Genomic DNA, 21,024 nt, shown 5'->3' with positions numbered 1-21,024 from the left:
CTGGTAATCCATTGGAAAACTTGTTGACCTTGGAAAGTTTTGTTGGAATTAGGTAGGGAACAAGCTTCATCTTCTCCATAAAACTAGTAGCGTACTCGGTGATGCTCAATCTTCCCTTCTTTAGATTCCCGAACTCATTGTTGATTTCCATAAGATCCTGCTCAGAGCAGTATTGCATCTTCAGTTGCACCACAAAATCTTCCCAATACATCTTGCTAGCTTCTCCCTTGGGCATCGAACCAGCTAGTAGCTTCCACAAGTTTAGCACTCCAGACTTTAACAGAGGGATCGCGAGAGCAGTCTTCTGTCTGTTGCTGCATTCGCAACTCTCAAACATTGTCTCTATTTTGGAGATCCAGTTTATCACTTCCACCAGCATCGGGTTTCCGGATAGACACGGTGGTTTGGATGCCATGAAATCCTTGTACTTGCACCCACGCCCATCATTACCTCCATCCTGGTTGTTCTGCTGAACTAACGGTGGGTCGGCTTGACCAATAATCCCACTTAAGTTTCCTCCTTCTGACTTCCCTCCATTCACTTTGGGCTCTTCAACTTGTATTGAAAGTTCTTCACGATTCTGCCGAAGCAGACGTCTAGTTTCTTCCATCTGACGATCCAACATTGTTTGAATCATCAATTGTACTCCAGCCATTGTCATCGGCTCAGGTGGTGCTGCTGCAACAACTACTTGCTCAATCATAGGTGGTTGATTCTTGTTTTCATTCACGTTTCCAGCTCCACTCCTGGTTCTTGCCATTTTTATCTATACACTGAATAAGGCGATTTTAGATCCTCATTCACGGTAGATATTTAAATCATCCATATCTCTTTGAAACGTTTACATGCTAGTTCTAATACCGTAGTCATACGCTTAGAATCCTAAACACATAAGGTTTCCTTATCTGGTCGGCAACAGACCATAGATCCGAACAAATAATATCATATATAGCAAACATATAGCATTTAGCACATAAATGCATATTAGGCATCTTTCCTAAAATATACTAGTGCTCGTATCTAAAATATGGTAGACACTCATCTCACAATCATCGCTTAGAATTCTAAGTTTAAGTCTAGAAATCCTACAAATTCCTAGTTCGCTTAAACTAATTCTCTGATACCAACTGTGACATCCCCAATTTCACGGCCAGAAAAGACCGATTTGTTTATGCTTTGTTTTAAAATCAGAGTAATCGTTTAAAGAAAACTGTTGCGGAATTTGTTCCCAAAACAAAATATGATAAGAATCTATCAAAACTTTTCTTGAAGAAATGTATTTTCATTAAATAACAAAATCTTGGGATGCCATGTTCTGATACAGACGAAAAGCATAAACAGTACAGAATAGACCTTACAGCAGTTATTTACAACTACTGATCTATAATCCAAAATATCTTGATAAGTCATCCAACTTATGCTCTGGTGCCACTACCTGTAATGCAAAGAAAAACTGAGCGGGTCAGGCTTGGGAGCCTGGTGAGAATATAGGGTTTTCAACCCACAATAATATAATTATTATATTTAATCATCAAAAAATCAACCCAATTACCCATCCCCATTATCTTCTTTATTTCTTAAGGATTTACCGTAAGAATCAACTATCATTTATTCATTCATTCCTAAGGATTGACCTAAGGAATTGGCACAAAGTCCATTGCTACCCGAGGTTCCTATAACAAACACTAAATCCATAGCTGCCAAGGTTCATCTACACAGTACTAAATCCATAGCTACCAAGGTTCATCTACATAGTACTAAATCCATAGCTACCAAGGTTCATCTACACAGTACTAAATCCATAGCTACCATCGTATTTATATAAGGCACTAAGTCCATAGCTACCATCGTATTTATATAAGGCACTAAGTCCATAGCTGCCAGGGTTTTTAGAGTACACCGGTGAACATCAAGTCCACAACACCTACAGGTTGCGAGCCTGCTAGTGTTCCACAGGACTGTCTAGAATAGTCTGTGGTTGTCATCCCTACTCTGTTGAATGACGGTGCCATCGTTTGGGTAAAGGTTTCATTCATTTTTCACCTGTCACCCTCATCTCATGATCTAAATCATCTTTCGTCTCATCCTCAAACTCATCTTTCATCACACACCAACTATTTCGTCTACCCATGTTAAACCCAACATATTTGTAGATAGAAATTACATATACAGTTTAAACCATTTAAAAACCTGTATAAAACATTCATTCAACATCCATCTCAAGTAAACAAACAACGTATAAACACATAGCACGTATTTCATAGCAAATACTTCATATCTATGCGGTAGAAGAAAGTAACTACACACTCACTTGTTAAGACGATTGTCGGACTGCACTATGGCTCTTCAAGTAGTAATTCTTCGATGAATCTGGGATATCTTCACACACCGGGCTTCTCGCGGGCAGAGCTTCGGCTTGAAACTCTTTTCTTCTTGGGATCTTCGGAGCGTCGGGACTTGGTTCGGGTGTCGGGATGATACTGGGGCTTCGGGGTTACTTCAAGACAGCTAGAGAGGGTATCGGGAGTGAGAGAGTGATGTATTTAGCAACTATGGCCGGTTGCCCTTCGGTTTCTATTTATAGGGCCATTTTTCTGGATTCACGTCGTGAATCTCAAAATTCACGTCGTGAGTTTAGTCAGGCATAGGTCATTGCGTTCGTCATCAGTCCACTTGCTCTGGAAGGCATCACTTCTGAGTCCACGTCGTGAACACTGTGTTCACGTCGTGAATTCTGACACAGTGTCGGGGTTTGTGCCCCAAACTTCAAAAATTCATATCTTTCGCATGCGAGCTCCGTTTTTGACGTTCTCTATATGCACGCGTAGGTGAGATTATTCTCTACAACTCTCGTTTAGACTCCGTCGGCTAATTTTCATTTTAACTTTTATTATATTATTTTTAGTAGGCCGGGACAGGAAAACTCCGTTAGGAATTCACAACTCCTTCATCTGACGTCCGTTTCCGTCTGTCTTTTTCCCGTTGGACTACTATCGACAAGATCTTCGATTCTCGTTTATATTGTTTCGGCTAGAAACCACTCGATCTCATATTCGAACTTTGAGCTGCATACTGCTAAGTTGGAACTTCGAAAAATCATAACTTCCTCATACGAAGTCAGATTTAGACGTTCTTTTTATGCACGCTCTCGGTTTAACGTATTCTACGACTTTCATTTAGATCACTAAGACTAAATATCGCTCTATCGTAAATTCACTATTTACGTTCTACAGCGTCGTGCCGAATCTGTCACGAAACTTCGACAGGTCATAACTTCTTCGTTATAACTTGGATTTCAGCGTTGTTTATATGTACGGAAACCTTGTGACATATACTACAACTTGGTTAAGATTATTTATTCTAAACACTCTTCTATCAAAAAGTCATTTTTAACGCTTATCGTCTCTAAATTGACTAGCCCGGATCTACGGGCGTTACACTATTTCACATTACTAAGAGTCCCACAAAGCACAAAGCAAGCAGTATTCAGACAATGGAAAATTCTAACCAACATACTCCAATCAAACCATTCTATCCTCTAATCAGAAATCTATACTAGCATGCAATTCAATACAACCAGACATAACCTAAACAGGCCATCCTACTACTGGCTGATCAGTTCTAGCATTCAAATCTACAAGCTCATACAAGCATACAAAGGCATCTCTTTTATATCCTTAGCTCTAATCTAGCATGTGAATCACATAATCATATCATATCACATAACAAACATGTATTGGTATTTTGGGAACCACTTACTTGAGCTCGGCTGATTGCACGCATCACACCCCTTGTTCTTTATTAAAACCCATAGTTTTAAATTATTAGAAAACTTATTTTTCTTGTAAAAATATTTCAAACCCTCGATTTGAGTCCAGACACTCCCGAAGGTGTGTCCGAATTCCTCAAACCAAGGCTCTGATACCAACTTGTAACATCCCAAAATTCAAGGCCAAAAATTTCATTTTAATTAAGTTAATATAAGAAAACCGATAGTACAAAAACATCCATAGTATCATCCCATATCAAAACCAATATGTCAATAATCAAAACATGTCATAATGAAACATCATCAGAGTATAATCCCAAAGATCTCATGTGCGGAAAACATAGTGTGATGCGTTGCGATCATGCCGACTCCTTTCCTTTTGAAGAAGTACCTGAAACCAAAACTGAAAATCGTAAGCACGAAGCTTAGTGAGTTCCCCAGATACCACATACCATACATATCAACTAGTCCATACATGCCTTACCTAACCGTGAGCCATACATATCATACATATATCATAATCAATAAAGGTGCTATGTATCGCACATAGTCTTGCCATTATGCCACGGGCCGCCTCGTGGTCTTTCTTGCCAAGCCGGGGGCCACCCCCTGGGCCTTACAGACAAGTGCCAAGAGCCACCTCCTGGTCTTCCATGCAAGCATCACAAAGACAACTAGTATACATACTACTCTACTTAGCTAATTAGCATACAGTGTGCCAGGATCCACCTCCTGGTCTTTCATACATAATGCATAGGGCTAACCCCCGGGTCTTCCTACAATACATAAACCAAATGGGCTGGCATTGGTGCCTTCAACCCATACAAACAGTAAGGAGACTCACCTAAAACTAATAGCTGAACCCACACACACTCGCTTTCGAATGAATTGGCCAATACGGTCCACTTGATAACAAGTCATATGAGTAATGCTACAGATGTGAGCTAGATGAGTGTGTCCCTCTCGAATGCCTACAAGGCTTCAATAATCCCTAATTAGTTCATTCCTTAAGTATTACTTAATAATACTTAATATTACACTTTATTGTTACTTTTTAAATCATTATGAAAACTAGCACACGGACCGATTTACCCCTCTTAAACCCAACCCCATGAAAGGTTGGTACTAATTATTTATAACATTCACTTAGCTTTCCATATATGTAAAACACATACTTTAATTATTTTCCTATCAAATTCTAATGATTTAACAAATGAACTATAAAAATTGTCCCATTATTTGGACCAATCAGCAAAAATGGTCACCAACACCCTATAAGGGATGAGAATCATTCCATTGAAAAAATATTTGACAAACTAGAGCCATGCAATTTAGATTTTTCTAGATTTAATTTTTCATTTTACAATATGACTAATGAAAACAATATTTTTCTGGACCAATCTGTACAAAATTTCAATTCCATCTAACTTAGGAGTGGAATCAGACTAAGCCCAATTTTTTCACTGAAACTACACATAAATATTAGCATTTAGGGAAAATCTCATTAAAAATGGAGCTACCTAGATTTAGTTATGATTTTTACAAAACGACCAAAGTGATTAGTGAAATTTCTATACCAACGTGCATTAAAAGTGAAACTGTACATTTTTGTGTAGAATCAGACTATGAAAATTTTAGGTAATAAACTAGACACAAGTACCAAACTTTGGGAAGAAACCTCATGTAATTTGGAGTTTCCTAGATTTAATTATAATTTTTCAAAGCTAGTGAACAATTTCAGAATTTTAGCAAAACCATTGAGTTTGAGTTTGCATTCCACTAAACTCATTAAGTCCTTAATGGTTAAGTCCAAAATCAATCAAAACAGTTAAATGTGATATTAAATCAACAATCTTCAATACCAAACAATAATCGACTCAATGGATTAAGAGCTTCGACAAATTGGCTAAAACATTACTCTTATTCACCTTAAGCTCATAAGAAGAGATTTATGAGTTTGGTTTTCAAATCACACCCATTAAGTACATAACATTCATATTTAACTGAAAGGAAACAACACCATTCAACCACCATGAAGTAGTGGTGACATGGTGGAGTCATGGTGGTCCTCGGGTTGTCAAAACCCTCACACCAAGGGCAAATCCAAAGAAAGAAGAAAGGATATTTGCAATGAACTCTAGCCAAGAATATGACAATATCGACAACCTCATTAAGCATTTAATGACCCACAACATGACTGGGAATAGAGATTCACATCAACACCCATTGGATGGTGGTGATATGGTGGTCATTAGGTGTACACACACCTTTACCTCCAGCGACCTCGGGCAACAATCTGACGACTTCCACCACCACAGGCGGTGGTGGTGAGTGGTATTTACATGTGTCTGGTGTGTGAAGAGAAAAAGAAATAAAACAATCAAGAAGGAACTATTAAATCACTTCAAGGCTGAATCAATGAAACAAATGCCTCACTCCTTCCTCTCCTCTTTCTCCGGCGTCAACTGGCGGAGCTACGAGAACTCCGACGATGGCAGCTCTGGCCGGTGAACTTGGAAGCCTCTCTTTTTCCCTCTCTCGGTTTGGGCTTTCTCCTATATTTTCTTTGTGGCCGCACACTCGAACACACACATAAACACACAATGTTCTCGCTAGGGTTTGATATGCAAAGACAAGAAACGGGAGGTGAAGATCCTCATGCGCACGCTGCTTCTTATTAGGGAGCAAGGAGGCATATTTTCGGAAAAGCACACAAATAGTCCCTAGAGTTAGTGTTAAATCCACAATCTACCCTAGATCTGAATTTCTTAATGAAATAGATGTTTTCAAAGTTACACTTTAGCCCCTGGTCTTACATTCTCAATTATTATTATTATTATTATTATTATTATTATTATTATTATTATTATTATTCATCCCTTTTTATTTAATTTAATTTCCTTCAAATATTTTATTATCTCAATTAAGTCATTCAATTAACCACGATGATTAATCGTGCCATTTTATTTTAATTATTAATTATTAGTTCATCTCTTTAAATCAATATAATGCCTTCTATTCATTTAATTCACTTATCCCAACTAGAAATATGATTCAGATGATAAAGTTATTTAACTTATTTCTTAAACCCCTAATTAGAGATAATTAGTTAGGAAACAAGGCGTTATATATATATATATATATATATATATATATATATATATATATATATATATATGATTACCATATTGGAATGTTTCAACATTGGAAATCATATAAATGGAAATGTTATAGCAAAAGACTGGTCGAGTATCATGTCTTTATGTAAGACATTATGAATCGTATCCCATATGCATAGGATCGATTGCATATGCTATAATATTCTCGTGTTCTAATTTTCCAAATGCCTAGGGCATTAAGAGGGAAAGAGGACTAGAACCGATATGACTAAAATGGTTAAACAACTGTCAATGACGATCTAAGGTTCGCCAAGGATTGGTTACTTATGGGCAGTTGGAAGTCTAGTAATGAATGGACTCTACTGACATGATTATCAATAGACAGGATTCTATTAATAGTGAGTAGCCATATGGCAAATATGGAAATGTTTCCATAACGGGAGTTGGATATTAAGAATCTATGAGAAAGTTAGAAACTTTTGTGCAAGAAGGATGTTCAAAGGAATGTACTTTGAAATTGAGACTTCACTTCCATGGAATTGCTCTTGTAACAATCTCCAAATGAATACTTTGTAATATCGTTGGCAAAGTCTATGTGACTTCTGTACCTCGACATTATGAAAGGAATCATTGCATAATAGTTTAGAATCTGACACATTCTAATAGTGGCAAAAATTTGGAATTCTTACACTTGTGATAAAGATTTGGAGTTGCAAATGAGTTTCATTGAAGAATGTATTCAGTTGATCTATTTCACAAAGAAATGACCATAGGTAAACATAGTGTGCATGCTTGGATCATGGGATAACTATTGTTTTAAATCAAGTATAAAGTTAATAAACCGAAACATTATACAATGAATAATATGTAATCAATATGGTGATTTAATAAAAGGTGTTTTATTTATATTCAAAAGGTTGAGACCATATTGGATTCGATTATTCTTGTGTTTCACTTTGCATGTTTTGACTTCCCGAATAATAAAATTATTCAAAATATCCACAGTCGATCATACTATGGAAGTAGGTATTGAAGCTAGATTGTCATGAATGGGTCTGTAGATTGTCTAAAGGTGTTTAGACATAACACAAGTTTGTTGTAGTATTCATGAGTACTCCTGTAATAAGATTTGAGTATTGGACTAAACCCACGCTCATTTAAATCACTTCATGGATTTTATCACGAGTGATCATAAGACGATAATATCTTATATTCTTGAAACGGAGAGATATGAGTTGCAGTTTACAAGTCGGTTGCACATTGATGATATGTAAACGCACCAGTAACTTGGTGTTATAAAACGTATCATTGTGTGTGATTTGATGAGTAAATAGAGTAAACACATGAGTCGAAGTGTATCTGTTCCCTTTACCCTAAGAGGGATAAAAGCGATATATGTGGGCCCCTCGGTGATTTCGTGATGACAACCCTAAGCGCTTGGCCAAGCCTGGACTGATTTGATTTGTTCAATTAGTCGGTCGTCATAAATCGAAAATCGGGAAACAACACATGGACAGAGAGAATGATTATAATCCATGTCTCATGTCCATACGATATCTAGAATGGAGGAATATATGATCCCTTATCTAATGGACGCCTTACTAATTAGATTAGAGTTTGACAACGGTCTTTTTGAGAGCTATGATTGCTAATCGGATTTTGAAGTCGTACTTGCAGTAATAGTTATTAGACTTATCCAAGTGGGATACTGTTGGATTAGGTGTCTAAGCCCATAACTATAATTGGTATTTACTTGACCCGATACAAGCATGGTCCATTTGGGTTGTAACACTCTAGAACAATTTGATAGGATGGATATTTGAGAAAGAGGTTAATGTGCTTTATTAATATATTATAAGTATAATATATTAATTGAGAAATCATATTATTTAATTAGTATTGATCAAGAATTAATTTGGAATTAATTTTGTAATCAAAAGAGATTAATTAAATTAACGGGGACTGATTGTGTAAATCAGTGATATATATAGTTTGGGCTAATGATCCATCTTGATTAGTAATGGACTAATTCATGTAAGACTCCATGAAGAGTTAATCTAAAGGGCTTATCATATGGATTATTGGATTAAGGCCCAAGGAAGTGGATTAGGTTTAACTCTTGGATTCTACACTATATAAATGTAACCCCTAAGCCAAAACTCGTGCACTCCTGATTCAAAGAGGCTTTATACGATTTTTGTGTCTCCAAACCTCTCTCTCAAGTTCCTCCTCTTGTTCTTGGCTTGTTATAAGACATTTGAGGCATCACACTTGAGGTGCTAGGCTCTTGAAAGACCAATTCCCACAAGCTACAATTAAGAGGTATTATTCTAACTTACTTTTATGTTTCAATTACCAATATTGTATGCTAGTTGCAGTTTTCAAGCTTTGGAAATTTTATTGTATATATAACTAGAGAAAACTTAGATCCAAAAGCTATTAGGGCTGTATGTGCACCATAGGAGTGTTATAGTACATAAAACCCAACAGCTTCATCATCAGAAAGTCCTTCTATGTCAAAGGCGGCTGATAAAGTGTTCATCATCTATTATGCAGTAGAGTAGTTTTGAACCAAACGACGGACATGATATGGAAGAGAGTTTCCAATAGCAAGCCTTGCCTTAACATCGAGATTTAGAACTCTTCTTTCTTCCTTGTTGAATCCGGGCATAGAATTCTGCTTTAGCACACTCCCGTATGCATTGTTATTGGAGGGTCGATGTAAATAAGCAATGGGACCCTCGTTAACAACATCCAACATATCAGAGTCCATGATCTCGAGAACGTCCATGGAATTCGATTTACATGCATCAAACTTGAGTTCATCTAAATGAGGGATCTTGCTAATAACAAGTGATTTAATATTATAGGAAAATGACATGATGACTTGAGTGTATCAAAAACCTTCTCTAATACCAATTGAAGGTTTGTATCGATCGGATACACTTCAAGTATGAATGACAAAGAACGAACTAACTAAGCATAAGATTAAACAGAAAAACAAATAACACGACTAATCACAAATATGCTTTCACTAAGAAAGAATGTTCTCACCAAGAGAACGAAGGTCACAAAGACATTACATTAGGGTTTCACCCTATTGTTGAATATATACGATTACAATAACTGAAATCCCACTAATTAAGGGATGTATACCTATCTAAGTAAAGGTCTGATCCTAATCACCAAGATTACGGATCAGATATCTATTATATATATATATATATATATATATATATATATATATATATATATATATATATATATATACGTATAACTGCCTAATATACATAAGATCACCAAGATCATTGTTTCACGTTGACACTGATAAGATTATGTGTTGGCATTGGCGCTGGTGGTCAGCATGTAATGTGTTTGACTCATCAGATCATAAGTTGTGATGTTACACCATACTGAAATAAAAACATACAAACGATCAGAATATACTCAAGGAAACTCTCACACCACAAGCTCCTTAGAATCTACGAGACCATCCTTGACTTGAGTACAGATCCTGTGCTTTCAGTAGTACGATCCCAATACTACCTTCCACACCTATCTGTATTTTCCCCAAGAACCATTCCAAGTCCTCTAAGTCATCCCACCAAAGCAAATCCCATAAACCCTATGCTAAACAACATTCATATCCCCACTATAGTACTCCCTAGGCTATCCTAGGAATCCTCGCCCCACCGGCCTCTGCAATACTAGGAACTTCTACCAACATTATCGGTTGCCTTATACATGAAAATTGTACATAATACAGGATCAGATAGACAGTCAAATAAATAATTCTACCCTAAGCCCACAACCAAACAAGGAACATGAAATATGGCCAAATCAATCATTCTAAGGCTATATGATCATAATCGTATACAAGCCATCATAAAAATTAGACAATTCTATCATGAAATTCTTGAAGGTATCCTTAGCCCTATCCTATAATGCAATTCATATAACAACATAATAATCATAATACTTAGGTATACGTATTTTGAGAATCACTTACTTGAGCTCAGCTGATTGCATGCATCACACCCCTTTCTTTGTAAAACTCTATTTAGAAAACTTATTTTCTTTTCAAAATGATTACAAATTCCTCAGTTTGAGTTCAGACATACCCGAGAGTGTGCCAGAATCCCTTAAACCAAGAATTTGATACTAATGTGTATATAAATGCACTAATTTTAGTCCTACTTTTAAGATATAATTTAGACACACAAAGGCAATGGACCTGTTAATTGGTGGTATAGTTTAGTAAGCAGGGTATCGAACACGGGGAATGATAATTAAGCTAATGACTAGAATTATCTAAAACATGTAATAAAAGTGAAAGGTTTTCTCTAGTTTTGCAAGACTAGAAACTTAAACAATTAACTAACACGCAAATTAAGTAACTAACAGCTAAAGCAAGTAAAAACCAACTAAATTCAATAAGAAGAAGACTTCTATTTAGGTTCGATTCATTTACTCATATGGTTAATTTTATGGCAAGTGCAATGGATTAATTGTTATTGGCTACCGATTAAGGTGATTAGGTTCACATTCGCTATTACCAATCCTTAGAAAACAGATCAATTTAAGCAATGATCAAGTGATTAAACTAATAAATTTCCTAGTTTATTTATTCAGGTTAAATAAGACTTGTTGTTAGCTAATCAAATTACTAATTCAATTAACCCCTTGTTGATTGTTTGTCACACAAGCTCACACATTAACTTACCCATTTTCTAGTTAACCCTAGTTTCACGTTCGCTATTCCTAGGCACATAACAATGTTTTCACATAAATCATATGAGATAAGCAATTAAGACATGTTCATGCAGCTTAATTACTTGTTAATTAACAGAAAATAGTTGTTCTTAATGCATAAGGTTCTTTAACAAGCTTAATAAAACAAAACTCACCAATATTCAATTAATCCAACCACAAATTAAACCATAGTCATAAATTCATCTACCCTAAATAGAAGATATAAGGTTTAGCTCATGATTACAGCAGAAAGTAACTCAAAAACAAGATCTAGTAGTTCACACATGGTTCAAACAAGAGATAAAGTAAAGAGTAAACTTAGATTGCCTTTAATCTCCTTAAAATCGAAGGTTAGGGTTTTCTCCACGAATTCCAGAGCTCCAGCTACACCTTTAGTCGCAAATTAATCCCCAAGGGTTCCAGAGAGGGGTTTGGTTTCGGCAATTGGCTTCTATTTATAGACTTCAGAAAACAGGGGCTACTCGCCGATTAGATAACCGACTCACCGAGTCCCCTATTAAAAATCCGTGTACGGCAAGGACTTGTATTTGCTTCGCGAACATTCGTGTGGACTCGTCGAGTAGACATCCAACTCGCCAAGTCCTTAAGGATTTTGACTCTTTTTTCTTCTTTCTTCAATTCTCGAGTTCCCGATTGCATTTCCCGCTTCCTTTTGCTTTCGAGCACATCTTTTAGACTGAAAATACAATTTAAACATAATTAAGTACCTTTTGTCCATAAATTGCAATAAATTAGCAAAAAAGTAATAAAATTATAATCGAAATATATAGCTAAATATGCACATATCAAAATACCCCACACTTGACTTTTGCTTGCCCCCAAGCAAAACTGAATTTTAAACATACTAGCATCACATAAAACAATCCCAATCCAACCCAGCCATTATGCCAAGACCGCAACGCATGCATTTGTGTCTAAAATTTTTCCTAAGGACCCCCCTCAATTCTAAATACTAACAATCCTCATAAACACTCGCCCACTTCTTTTGAACAATGCTCATTTTTATGCATCCCTCCGAATCCATCCGCAGAAAACTTCCTAACCTCAAGGTATTTTTGGTTGAGCAACCCAAGCACACATAATCTAGAAAATTACAACTTTTTGATACCACTATGGAGCTCTTTAGAATTCTTCATTTCTTTGATAATTTGATCTTGATTTCTTGAATTCACTATCTTTTTGTTTGATATTTGGTATCTTCAACTTTTGAACTTCTTTAGAACTTTGATCTTGGCTTCATACTTTGATTGCTCCAAAATTCTTACAACTTTTCTTGTAATTCTCTATCTTTTTTTTTCACATGTAACTCACTTTTTTTCACTCAAAACCTACATGCTTAAGCAGGGGCGCTCAACTTCAAGCTTTATTGGTTAAAGATATTAATTTTCCTGGATACATTTCAGGTACACGATGCTAAACATATGACATCCCTCAAACTAAGCGAGGTTGTGTTTTTGTCCCATGATTTCACTAGAATAAAGGAGGCCACAAATGCATTATAACGTATATAGGCTCAACTAAACATTTGGGTCTTCATGCAATCGTCAAACATAATACTAGCATGGAGTCCTAATTGCTTTACCAAAATTTTCTAAATTAATCCTAGCAATTTTAATGCAAAACTTTCAAAATTAAACCTAAATTAGGATTCTAATGTAACTAATATGATCAACCCCCTACCCCATACTTAATTTTTGCAATGCCTTCATTGCATATTATGCATGATAAAGAAAATGACAAAGTAAAGAGGGAATTGGAACAAACTCCCCTGGGATAGTAGTCGCGAGGTTGATGTTCTTCATTTGAAACTCCATCTTCAATTGACTTTAGACATGGGAACAGCTCATCCATGCCTTGGGTGTCATTCGTCTTGTGTGGTATAGCTCCAATTATGCAGGAAAATTCTCGGAAAATGCTCGGAAAATGATCCTCAAAGAATACAACCAATGGTCGTGTCAACTGTCATCAAATCATCAGCTTGATAGTAGAAGAATGAGCAACTCGTCGAGTAGGTATGGGAACTCGCCGAGTTGTAGCGTAATTGGCAGAAAAGTCGTGGATTTTAACTTGGACTCGTCGAGTCCATAAAGTGCACTCGACGAGTAGACCGCTGAGTGAAAAAATACATGTATTCTGCCCAGGTCCATTTCTGATGTATGTGGGTAATATTAAACTACTATTTTCCCTCATTTTGCTTCAGTAAGTAACCACTTAATAACTTTTCTCTCAATCGGACTCATAACGTGACTCAAAACTTCGTTTTCTCTCTCGCCTAGACTCGATTTCTCACTTGGTTAGCCTTGACTCTAGACCCTTGCATGCATCCCTTAACCTCAACTGAAAAGATCAAAAACAAAACAAAAGTGATAGGAAAGGAAAACAATAAAAATTCCTACTTAATCCTAACTACTAAGAGTTTAAACATCACACAAAAACAAATAAAAATCGTCTTTAACCAAACCAAACAAATAAAAATCAAAAGATATCAATCTTCATCTTCATCTCCTCCAACTCCGCTTCCTCTGGCTTGATTTTGGTGTTGACTAATCCGCTCATCCCAGCTTCGCACATAAGGGTACCCCGGCCCATCCCTTGGCGCAAGATTCAATTGATTGAACAAGTGAACGAATGACTCATTTTGATAGTTCATGCTTCGCCCGAGGTCATCTTGGTACCTACGTAGCTCCATGTTGTACCGATCCATGGGGATTTCGTCTTCAACCGGGATTACCGGCGGTTCCTCTCGGACATGTTCTCTTCGTGGCCTCACCCGTCATCCCGGCTCCTCGGGTACCAAAACCTCATCCTCATTCGGAATGCCAACGTGTCCCCCACCATAGTCTTCTATGATTTGCGCCCTCCTATATAGTGTGATGCTAAAAGGTGGTGTGGGTACCATTGTCAAAAAGTTTTCGGCTCCCCTTTCCAAGATACCATACGACCTCGCCAACCGGGTCACGAACATGCCACTGTTCATTTTAGACGTGATTATGTCTTTGACCGCCCCTTCCCCCAAGTATTTCGCCAAGCAGTAAGGGATGTTGCAAAACACATCCGACGTAATAATACTCCACAAGTAAAATACATCAAGGGTCGGAACCTTGTCATCATCTTTGCGCGTATTTATGGAGCATGCGACAAGACGATGAATCAATCGGTGGATCGGTGAGCGAATACTTCTCTCTTGAGCGGAAGATGGAATGTACACCCGATTAGCAATAGTATTCCACCAAGTGGAAGCAACAACGCGCTCGGGTAAATCTTTGTGGCAGTGCTCCAGAAAAGTACCAAACTCGTCAGTGATGACCAAAGATTGGTCATAAATGTCCATCCTCTATGATAGCTCGGCAATGCTGCATTGTTGAACCTCCCCACCAAGGCAAAAAGTGAGGGCATTGGGGTTATAAATGTCATCACCCCCTCGAAAAACAACGGTAGAGAAAAACTCCCAGCAAAGCTCTTGATATACTAGCTCTTGGATACGGAAGAGTCGGTTCCACCCTTCACAAATAATAGACACTCCTTCTCATTCAAAATTCTTGATTACATATGGAGCTAACTCTTCTTCTAGTCCCGCTTGCCCCATCCAGCTCCAATCAATCTCATTTGGCACATAGATCTCTTTCTTCATCAATGTATCCAATTTCTTCTTAGCTCGGACTAGTGATGATTTGGATGTGATTTGAGGAAAATTTAACCACGAGATATTCCCATGTTCGCTTCCATGAGAGCTTTGGCCCCTCCTTGATATTTTTCCTGCAAAACCAAACCCAAAACACACAAACAGAACACAGAAAGATTAAAGATGTAAAAATTATGTGTCACTGCAACATGGACTCGTCGAGTCCACGAACCGACTCGGCGAGTAGCATGAGCAGTTCATCGCGATTCGCATTTCTGATTTGGATCACATCATCAATCAAAATTCTAAATTAGGTCTAGGGGTTTGTTCATGGATGTCTCTCAAACATTAATTCATAAGAAATTTCAACTATAACCACCTAATTTATCCAAAATCGAAACCCTAGAAATCCAAGTCAAGTTCAAAATCGGGATTTCCACAAATTAGGGTCATTATTCTACCAAAGATTTGAATTTTAACAAGATTATAAGTGAAAAATGTTACCTTTTGATGGGAATTGAAAGAAATCACAAGAAATTGGAGATGAAAGCTTGAGAGGGAACTTGCTCGTCGAGCGGCTGTGGCTGATGAATGATATTGTGTTTTACTTTTAGGGTTAAAACCCTATTTTAAAGAATGTAAATTTTTTTTTCGGGTTAATACGTGGACTCGCCAAGTAGGGGTACCTACTCGCCGAGTAGATACGCGGATCTGTAAAAATATCGCGATTTTTCAAATGGACTCGCCGAGTAGATAAATGGACTCGGCGAGTTTTTCAATCTGTTTGAAATTTTTTTTTAAGTTCTTTAATTTTATGCCACCATACCCCACACTTGAGCTTTGCTTGCCCTCAAGCAATCATTTTAAACAAAGAAGAAGATTGAAAAAAAAAACAAATCCCAAAAAAAAAATAATAAAATGAAAAAGAAAGGTAAAAAGAAAGCAAACTCTAAAATCGGGTTGCCTCCCGGAAGCGCTTCTTTTTGAGGAGTCGTTAGCTGGACTCCTTCGCATGCTACGTTTCAGTGGTTTCTTCCAAATCTATCCATTCTTCAAGTCCTTCGTCTTTTGGCATTCCTTCTTCATATTTCTTCACCATATGCCCATTAACCTTGAAAGGGGTTCCATCTTTCGATATAAGCTCGATAGCTCCATGTGGGAAAATTTGTTTAACCACAAAAGGCCCATGCCACCTTGTTTTTAGCTTGCCCGGGAAAAGCTTTAACCTTGAATTGAAGAGTAGCACCTTTTGTCCTTCATGAAAATCCATATTACCCTTTAGTCTCATGTCATGCCATTTATTAGTCTTCTCTTTGTATATTAATGAATTTGTATATGCTTCATTTCTAAGTTCTTCAAGAGCATTCATTTGCATTAACCGGTTGGTACGAAGTTCAGCTAACTCAAAATTACACATCTTTAAAGCCCAAAATGCTTTATGCTCTATTTCAACCGGCAAGTGACAATTTTTTCCATAAACTAACTTATATGGTGTAGTACCAATAGGTGTTCTAAAAGTTGTTCGAAAAGCCCAAAGTGCATCATCAAGCTTATCCGACCACTCCTTTCTATTTCCTCCAACCGATCTCTCCAAAATTCGTTTTAATGCCCGATTTGTCACTTCAGTTTGTCTACTTGTTTGTGGATGATAGGATGTCGAAAACCTATGGTGTACACCATATCTTTTAAGCACCTTAGCTAATTGATCATTTGCAAAGTGAGTGCCCCGGTCACTAATAAGAGCTTTAGGAACTCCAAACCTTGAAAATAACTTTTTAAGAAAATGCACCACCACTCGAGCATCATTAGTAGGTAACGTTTGTGCTTCCGCCCATTTAGATACGTAGTCGACTGCCACTAGGATATATTTATTCCCTTTTGACATTGGGAAAGGTCCCATAAAGTTAATCCCCCAAATATCAAATATCTCACAAACTTGAATATTATTTGGAGCATCTCTTTTCGGGACGTTATGTTCCCCGTCCGTAGGCACAAATCGCATTCTTTGACATATTGAGTAGCATCTTTAAAAATTGTAGGCCAATAAAAACCAATATCAAAAATCTTTTTAGCCGTATATGTGCTCTATGATGTCCTCCAGTGGGCCCGCTATGGCAATGTTCCAAGATTTCCCAACTCTCTTTCCCGAACACACATCTTCGTATCATCCCATACGCGCAGCTTCGTAAAAGGTACGGGTCGTCCCAAAAGTAATACTTGATTTCTGAAAAGAATTTCTTCTTTTGTTGTCGGGTTAAGTCTTTTGGAATGTATTCAGTTGCTAAGCAATTAGCTATATCCACAAACCATGGTACCTCTCCTGCTATCACCAAAAGATATTCTTCGGGAAAATCATCTCCAATCTCGTTTTCCTCTAATTCTTCCAAATGCGGGTTCTCTAATCTTGATAAATGATCGGCAACCACGTTCTCCATTCCCTTTTTATCTCATATTTCAATATCAAATTCTTGTAGAAGTAAGACCCAACGTATCAACCTTGGTTTCGCATCTTGTTTAGCAAATAGATACCTTAGGGCAGAATGGTCGGTGAAAACAATTGTCTTGGACAAGACTAAATATGGTCAGAATTTATCAAAAGTATATACCACCGCTAGCAACTCTTTCTCGGTAGTAGTATAGTTTTCTTGAGTCGGGTTCAAAGTTTTACTTGCATAATATATAGGCTGAAAATGTTTGTCAATTCTTTGTCCCAAAACGGCTCCTATCGTGTAGTCACTAGCATCACACATTAGCTCGAAAGGAAGATTCCAATTTGGGGCTATCATTATAGGAGTAGTGGTCAACCTTTCTTTCAATAACTGAAATGCTTCATGACATTCTTTAGAGAAATCGAATGGGGCTTCCTTCAAAAGAAGTTGAGTCAAAGGCCTAGTGATCTTTGAGAAGTCTTTAATGAAGCGACGATAAAATCCCGCATGGCCAAGAAAGCTCCTTACCCCTTTTACATTTGTTGGAGGTGGTAACTTAGCTATTGTGTCAACTTTTGCTCGATCTACCTCGATCCCCAACCTTGAAACCTTGTGTCCTAAGACAATCCCTTCCTTTACCATGAAGTGGCACTTTTCCCAATTTAGTACTAGGTTTGTCTTCTCGCATCGTGCTAACATTAGATCTAAGTTGGATAAGCAATCTTCAAAAGAGGATCCGAAAACCGAGAAGTCATCCATGAAAACCTCCATAAATTTCTTGATCATATCATGGAAGATAGCCATCATACACCTTTGGAATGTAGCAGGTGCATTGCATAACCCAAAGGCATGCGTCTGTATGCAAAGGTCCCACTTGGGCATGTAAAAGTGGTCTTCTCTTGGTCTTGTGGGTCAATTGGAATTTCAAAATACCCTGAGAAACCATCGAGAAAACAATAGTATAGATGACCGGAAAGCCTTTCTAGCATTTGATCAATAAATGGTAACGGGAAGTGATCCTTGCATGTAGCATCATTAAGCTTTCTGTAGTCGATGCAAACGCGCCACCCGGTTACTGTTCTTGTTGGAATTAACTCGTTATCGTTATTAGTAACTACCGTCATTCCTCCTTTCTTCGGTACCACTTGCACCGGACTTACCCATGGGCTATCAGAGATGGAGTAAATGATCCCAGCATCTAATAGTTTAACCACCTCCTTTTTCACCACTTCTTGCATATTTGGGTTAAGTCTTCTTTGGCGTTTAACTACATGTTTAGCTCCATCTTCTAGGTTAATCTTATGAGAACAATAGGTCGGACTTATCCCTTTGATATCGGTTATCTTCCATGCTATGGCCCCTTGTCTTTTCTTTAGTACTCCCATAAGGCTTTCTTTTTCATGTTTAGCTAGATCAGAAGCTATAATTACTGGTTTTTGTTGGCCATCTTCAAGAAATGCATATTCCAGATGATCAGGTAGAATTTTTAGTTTAGATTTTGTGTTCTGTATGCTGAACACGTCGAGTCCCAGGCAAAATTCGCGATTGATCGAGTTTTTTCGAACGGACTTGTCGAGTCGGTGGATGCTACTCGGCGAGTCGGGCTTTCATCACTTCTGATTAATTCATTATATTCAGCTTCCTCTAGCAATCTCTCTATCTCCATCAGGTCCCTTCCAGCATCAAATTCATCTTCAAAGGTAACAGTGGACTTGTTTGGTTTGTCTTCTTTCCATTCTTCCATTAATTCTTCCAGCATATCAACTGAGAATTCCGTGTCATCACTATACCTTGCATGCTTCATTGCTTGATCAACTCCAAATGTAACTGAATCATCTCCCACCCGGAGGGTAAGTTTAGAATCTCGCATGTCTACTATAGCACTCGCGGTGTTGAGGAAGGGTATTCCAAGTATGATCGGGACTTGGGGGTCCGCTTCCATGTCTAGTACTATGAAGTTCGCAGGGAACACAAACTTATCAACTTTCACCAATAGATCTTCAGGTGGGGGACTCGTCGAGTCCATATCTGAGACTCGGCGAGTCGGATCGGGAATTTGCGATTTTTCAGTTTCTGCTTCTTCCTCTTGCACCAACTTAGGATCTTCATTCTGAATAGGGGCCAGAGGAGTTATAATCTTCCCACTCCTAGTTGTCACGATGTTTATATGTGCGCCTTTCGGATTGTTTTCGGTATTACTAGGAATTCCACCCGGTCGTCTCTCATTTATTTGTAATGCAAGTTGGCCCAGCTGTTTTTCAATATTGAGAATGGAAGCTTGCTGATTCCTAAGTAATGTTGCTTGGTCTTTCATCATGATTTGGTGCTCCTTCATTAAGTTTTGTTGCTCCTTAATTGCAGCATCGGTATCGTTGTGCCTTTTCTCGGATGCAGCTGCAAATCTCGTAAGCATATCTTCAAAGTTTGACTTCTTTTCTTGCACCGGTTCCTCTTTTTGATAAAAACCTCTTCCTTTTTGCTTATACTTTTCCTCCTTTGCCTTCTTGTACTCATCATAAGGTAGCCATTCTTTCTTGGGTTTGCGCCAAACATCATCATATCTATCACCGCTTGAGTAACACACTTGTACTTTCCGGTTCCCATTCTCGTCAAGGTCACAGTCTTTAGTAAGGTGGGACCCTCTACAGTTTTCACATCCCACTCTAATGGCATGGATGGATTGGTCCATATTAGTCATTCTTCTATCCATGCTTTCCAATTTTGCCATCATTGTCGCCATGTCATCCGAAATAGCATTCCCCATCCCTCTGGTTGAGTTATTTCTTGGGTTATGATATTCTCTAGAGTGTTTAGAGAATTCTTCAATTAGCTCTTTTATCACCGGGGGTGGCTTCTTTGTGAGTGGTCCTTGCGAATCAAGGAGCTGCCTAGTTGTTACATTCACTCCATCATAGAAAATGGAGACTTCTTGTTGACTGTTTAGATCATGGTGTGGGCAGTTCCTTATTAGGCCTTTATATCTCTCCCATGCTTCATAAATTGACTCTCCAGCTTGTTGCTCAAAATTGGCTATGGCCTTCTTCAATTTTGCTATTTTTGAGGGAAGGCAAAATTGATCGATAAATTCCTCAAGCATTTTAGTCCAAGTAGTAATGGATCCTGGAGGGAGTGATTTCAACCAATCTTTCGCGGATCCCTTAAATGTGACCGGTAACATACGAAGCAAAACAGTATCGCGAGTCACGTTAGGAACATTGAAGTAGTCGGCTATGTCGTTGACCTCGTCAAGATGCTTGTATGCGTCTTCGTGATCCTTCCCGAAGAATGGGATTTCCTTAAGTTGAGCAAGTA

General features: G+C 37.8%; 1 non-coding gene across 1 annotated transcript; it reads left to right on the top strand.

Annotated features, from left to right (window-relative positions):
* Window positions 1-20,654: 20,654 nt before the first annotated feature.
* LOC145117956 (small nucleolar RNA R71) lies at window positions 20,655-20,761 on the top strand. The gene has a single exon (XR_013712947.1). It is a non-coding gene; the product is annotated as a small nucleolar RNA R71 (small nucleolar RNA).
* The last annotated feature ends 263 nt before the right edge of the window (window positions 20,762-21,024 follow it).

The sequence above is a fragment of the Lactuca virosa genome, chromosome 5, assembly GCF_052849685.1.
Source record: "Lactuca virosa cultivar CGN04683 chromosome 5, Lactuca_virosa_CGN04683_v6, whole genome shotgun sequence".
In the NCBI taxonomy this organism is placed as follows: domain Eukaryota; kingdom Viridiplantae; phylum Streptophyta; class Magnoliopsida; order Asterales; family Asteraceae; genus Lactuca; species Lactuca virosa.
The sequence above is the reverse complement of the archived record's forward strand: the minus strand, read 5'-3'. Positions and strand labels throughout refer to the sequence as shown.